Here is a 6,000-nt window from a genome sequence, read left to right as displayed (position 1 = left end):
AGGTTAAGCTTGGAAATCAATGGAAAGTTCTCAAAAATCAAAGTCAAGGCCTAAGCATCAAGTTTCTCTAATGGTGGCTAGGGTTTGTGGTAAGGAAGATAATGACATAATGTAAAGAAGTGTGAGTGGAGGAAATAGAAATTCTCCACTCACTATGTGATCCTACACCATGGTCAACACACACATCTATAGTCAATTGCACAAAAACCCTTCTTTAAAACCATAATCTCAAAATGGCCCAAAAATAATTGTAAGACTTAATTTGGAACATACACTTGTCACTCATCCAAGCTACCAAGTGGTCCAATCCTAGGCCAACAAATAGGTGAATCTTCACCCTCCACGTGTCAAGAGATTAAACTTCTAAGTGGTTCCACCAAAATGTCAACAAGTGGTTCTATAGGAGTGTGACACTTGTTACACTTTTCAAAAATTGCAAAAAGGTCCTTTTTCAAAATATCTTCTAAATTAAATTACAATATGGTCCCTAAAATGAAAAATAATTATTTTATTTAATTACACTAAAACCCTACAAGTTAAGAATATTACAAAAAAAAGTTATACATCCATACCCTTTACAAGAAAAGTAAACACTAAGCATGCTTTTATAAGAAAGTAAAAATACACATGGCATAGAATTTAAATATAGTGGATGCATGCAAAAATCGGAATCAAATTCGAACACGAAAAGTGAGGTTGTGCCAACAAAGTCATAAATGGGAAAAAGACGAAAAGTGAATAATGTCGAATAACAAAACATGTAGAAATGACTCGGTCCTTAAAGGAAAAAGTTGTCAATCCAAAGGAAAGAGTCTCAGAAACCATTTTCGAACACTCGAGACAATACTAAGTGATGAGAAACTAAACTCATAAAAGAAATTTCAATGAAAAAAATTCATCCATAAAATTATGAGGAAAAAGGAAAGGAAGGAAATGACCGGGTCATTACAGCCAATATATATATATGTGTGTGAAACAACATGTTAGGATACTGTGATACCCTCTAATTTCTAAGTCGTGGATTGATCAAGTCCGTGCCCAAAAGTCAAGGGATATTGAAACAATTAATATTTTAAATCGAACACATAATATAAAAAGAATAAATAAAATCGCTGAAGTAAAAATTAATTAAAAAAATAAAATAATATCCCCTGAAAAATATCATTTAATCCTCAAAGATAAATAAAAATCTCCAAAGAATACAACTCGAAAATCCTTAAACATGAACCCCTAATAAAATCTCGTAACTGAAAATAATAAATGTCTAAAGATAACTAATCAGAAGATAAAATCCTACGTCGATGACACCGGAAGAGTGATGATACTAAGTCTCTGATATACACGAACGACTGTTAATCCTGTTACTAACGAGAACCTGAAATATATAACAATAGTGGGTCAAAACCCACAACAAGTCATTTCTACGACAACCCAAACAGAGTTCAAAGAAAACTACACATCTAAAGCTAACTGATGCAATAACTATAGTGTCGATAAATATATAAATATACACACTAAAGACTCTCACTGAATTAAGGCAGACTCAACAGTGTAGTAGGTATCTCATGCAAATCGCACACAAATATAGTCAAGAGTCCTCTTTCTACCAGGGTACACACATCCCTAATCCAGCTACCCATCTCAATTGGCAATATACGTCTATATCCTAACCACTGATCCCAAGACCTTAAGTTTGTATCATAGTACTCATAATATCATTATAGATATAATTAAACATATTCTGACAATGGTTAACAGATAACAACCACACCCATATCCTGACAATAGGCTAGAAGTTATAAAAATATATAATAGCCATATCCCAATAACGGTATGTCATCCATATACTAACAATGGCTTGACATAGAACGAGTTTAAACTTATTAGCCAACTCATTCACATAATCCAAAACAAAACCATATCCTGACAATGGCATCCATAGAACCAAATCCTAACATTGGTCCTTAAACAAATCCAAACATATATATGTTTTAAAATTATAAAATACAGATATGCAATTGATTATAATCATCTTATATCATATCATATTAGCATATAACATATATTTTCATGTTTTCAAATCACAGGAATAACTTATAAATTTACTTAAGCTTCCTACAACAATATCTCAAGATAAGATGAATCCTAAACATGCTGATATTTTATATTTACGGCCAATTATGAGTTCTATAAACATATCTCATGTTAAACATTTAATCTCAATTGTTAAAACAAATTAAAAGATTAAATTCACCAACCATCAATAATTAAATTCAAATTGCATGCATCTTTGTATTCATGCCTATTTAAATTCACATATTATCTTTCTTAAGTCCCTATTTAGTATTCGGGACCTTAAATAATCAATTTGGTCTTTTAAAAAATAGATTTTTGCCCAAAACAGCACAATAGCGCTCGAGCCCTACCCTTACAGCGCTTAAGCGCTAAACAACGCTCGAGCGCTATTTTCCATATTTCAACGCTCAAGCGCAGTAATACAGTGCTCGAGCCCTGTTCGAGAAAAAGCTCAAGAAACCTAATTTTTCAGCCCTGTTCTCCATTTGTTAAGGGTCCTAAAGCATGTTACTAAGTCCCGTAATCATCCATACACGAATTTACATCACTTTAACATGTAGAAATCAATTTAAATTAGATTTAAATCATCAATTGACAAATTCATTAAACAAAGATAAATATGAACATAAATCTACAAAACCTATGTTCTAAATTAATTTTAACATAAATCCAGATTTTATAATTCCTTTAATCATCCCTAAAGTTATACGAGAGATATATAGATCACAAATCTAAGAGAGAAGCGTAAAATAGAGGACTTGTCTTACACTTTCGGATCAAAAGCTAAACTCCTTCTTCCTTATTCTTCTCCTCTAATGTCCTTCTTCTTCTTCTTCTTCTTCTTCTTCTTCTTCTTCCTTCTTTTTTTTTCTCTTTCTCTCTTTACTTTCTCTTTTTCTCTTTCTATTTCTACTCTCTATGTGTATATATAGATAAAATATACTACACATATTCTAAATCTAACATAAGTCCGACAATTTCAAACTTGGAAATTAATTTAATAAAATATTATTTTTAATGAAAATAATATTGATATATATATATAAATAATTACTAATCCGGATGGGTCACCATCCAACCCATTTAAGATCCCATTCAAATAGTCCAAGACCATCTTGTTGGTCAATGGGCTATACCCAAATCCTTAAAAATAAAATAAAAATAAAAATAAATAAATCACTTAATTAACACAATTAAATATCTAAAAACAATTCAATCACACAAACACATCACATGGAATCAATAAAAATGCATATACAATTAGCCAACATTAATTAATTTAATTAATTTAAATAAAATAATTAAATAAAACAAATAATCAATTAAACACAATTAAACAAATAGCCACATAATTAAATAAAATGTGATTAAAATAATTATATAAATTCCAGAAAAGTAAGGATATTACATTCTTCCTCCCTAACAGAGGAATTTCGTCCTCAAAATTCACCTTTTACCTTAATTAAAAAGCTCTGGAAACCTTGAACAGATTAAGTCTTCTTACCGCCCACCGCCACCACCACCGCCTTCCTTTACCGCAACCACCACGGTTCCCGCCATCACTACTACTACCGCCACTGCCTTTCACCACAGCAAACACCTTCCACCACCATCGTTGCTACACCCTTTCACCACCGCTACCTTCCACCACCATCGTTGCTACACCCTTTCAACACCGCTACCTTCCACCACTGCCACCGCCTTTCTCCCCCTTCACCACTTTCCACCACCACCACTGCCCGCTAACATCTGCCACTGCCACTGCCTTTCACGACCACCGCCTTCGCCGCCACCTTCCACCACTACTACCACTATCGCCACCATCTTCCACCACCGCCACCTTTCACCACCTCCAATGCCTTCCACCACCACCACAGTCACCTCCATTGACTTCCACCACTATCACCTAGACCGTTATCTCCTTCCACCACCACCACGTACCTACACCCCTACCGCTATCCACCTACACCACCGTCACCACCATCTACCACCGCTACTGTCACTATTTATTTTAAAAAAATTATAGAAGAATGTAATTTTGTTAATTTAATTTATTTGTTGGTAAAATGGATATTTTAAAGAACTCAATTTGAAATTTATTCCTGTTAGAATTAAACAGAGTATAGAATTCTGTATTGTATTGATGTGTATAAGATGTGTAATACAAAAGTACATGAAGGTTTATATAGGAGATGTCAAGTGTGGAGAGCAAGTCATTACCATATAAGGTAATGTTATATATGGTAATAAGGGTAGGTTAAGACAACTACCATATAAGGTAATGCTATATATGGTAATGATATATTATAGAATATATTCTAACAATATACGGTAACAATATATTATAGAATATATTCTAACAATATACGGTAACAATATATTATAGAATATATTCTAAAAGCGACCCTCAAAGTTAAGGTGGGTTATATGAAGTCATCTTGAGTTTGAAGACAATCCTTTCACCCAGATGGAGCCGACGTGGCACCGATGCTAACGTGGTTGATGACATGGAAACTGAAGTGGCGGGTGCCTTGGCATTGTTGGCACCTCTATTGCATGGCAACTAACGTGGTCGGTGACGTAGCACGACTACTAGCATCGTTGGAGAATGTGTCTGACGTTGCACTAATGCTATGATACCCCCAAATTTCAAAACACGGGTTGATCAAGTCCCGCGCAAAAATTCTCATTATAAGAAAAAAATACAAGAGGAATAATAATTAAATAAATAAATAACGCTGAAAAGGAAATCTAAATTAATAATTAAATAATAAATCCTCTAATACAGTAATCTCCAATAAATTCTCATTATAAGAAAAAAAAAAATCCTCCAGAGTACAATTTGGGAATCCATACAATGTGGACCCCTAATAAAAATCCCAAACTAAAGATGAAATAAATAAATGTCTAACTCAAAAATAATAAACAATAACAAAAACATAGTGAAGGTCCTACGTCTATGACACCAGAAGAATGATGAAGACTGGCCTCTGTTCTACACAAACTGACTCTATGTCTAGAACTGTCGAGGACCTGAAAAGATAACAACAAAGGTAGGTCAAAACTCACGAATAAGCCATTTCTACTATATCCCAAATAAAGACCCTGTAACGACCCAAAATAAAAAATAACAATAAAAAAATAAAAAATAAAAAAATTTCGGCATGACCTCTACAAAAAAAAGTCCTACTACAACCTGCTGAAATACATATAAAATGCAAGGGCCTCACTTAGCCTCAAAACTAATCTATCATGTCCCAACGTACAATGCAATAATATACAACATCCCCAAAATCAATACATACATACAAAATGTCCCGTTCCTCCATCTCCTCCAAACAAGGAATCACTTTAATTACATTAAGTTACAGCCCATGAAATATATTTATTTACACAAATTCTATCATTATAATACTATACAAGTTACACTTATTATTTTTTTTAAAAAAAATGGTACATGATCATGTTTCTATACAAAAGACAATAAAATAAGAGTTCTAGTCCAGTCTTAATTTGCGATGGGTTGTCGTCCACCCCTTCTTTCCCCAAGCCTGAAAAATGTTAAATAATCGGGTGACCTAAAAGTTCAGTAGGAAGTGCCTAAGGCACACCTCTTGGGACCCCGTGAATCCATACAAAGCAAAGAACAAGGAAGTGCGGGATCATGCCATTCTGAAAAATTACAACAACAACAACAACATCAACAACAACACCACAAGCAAGCCAAGTCATACTCATGGAATGCAATGTTATGCAATGCCGCTCCACATTTTCAAAATAACTTTTCATTTCCTTCCAAAAATGAATTTTCCTTTTTTCTATTTATTTATTATTTTTTTTCAAAACTAATTTTCCATTTCTTTCAAACCATAATACCCATTTCTTTCCCAATGAAGTGCATAAATGCTTCACGCTTTACAATGT

The sequence above is a fragment of the Cornus florida genome, unplaced genomic scaffold, assembly GCF_030987335.1.
Source record: "Cornus florida cultivar Cherokee Brave unplaced genomic scaffold, ASM3098733v1 CherokeeBrave_3.0.0_Hap2_Chr05, whole genome shotgun sequence".
NCBI classification, from domain to species: Eukaryota; Viridiplantae; Streptophyta; class Magnoliopsida; order Cornales; family Cornaceae; genus Cornus; species Cornus florida.
This window is presented reverse-complemented; position numbering follows the sequence as displayed.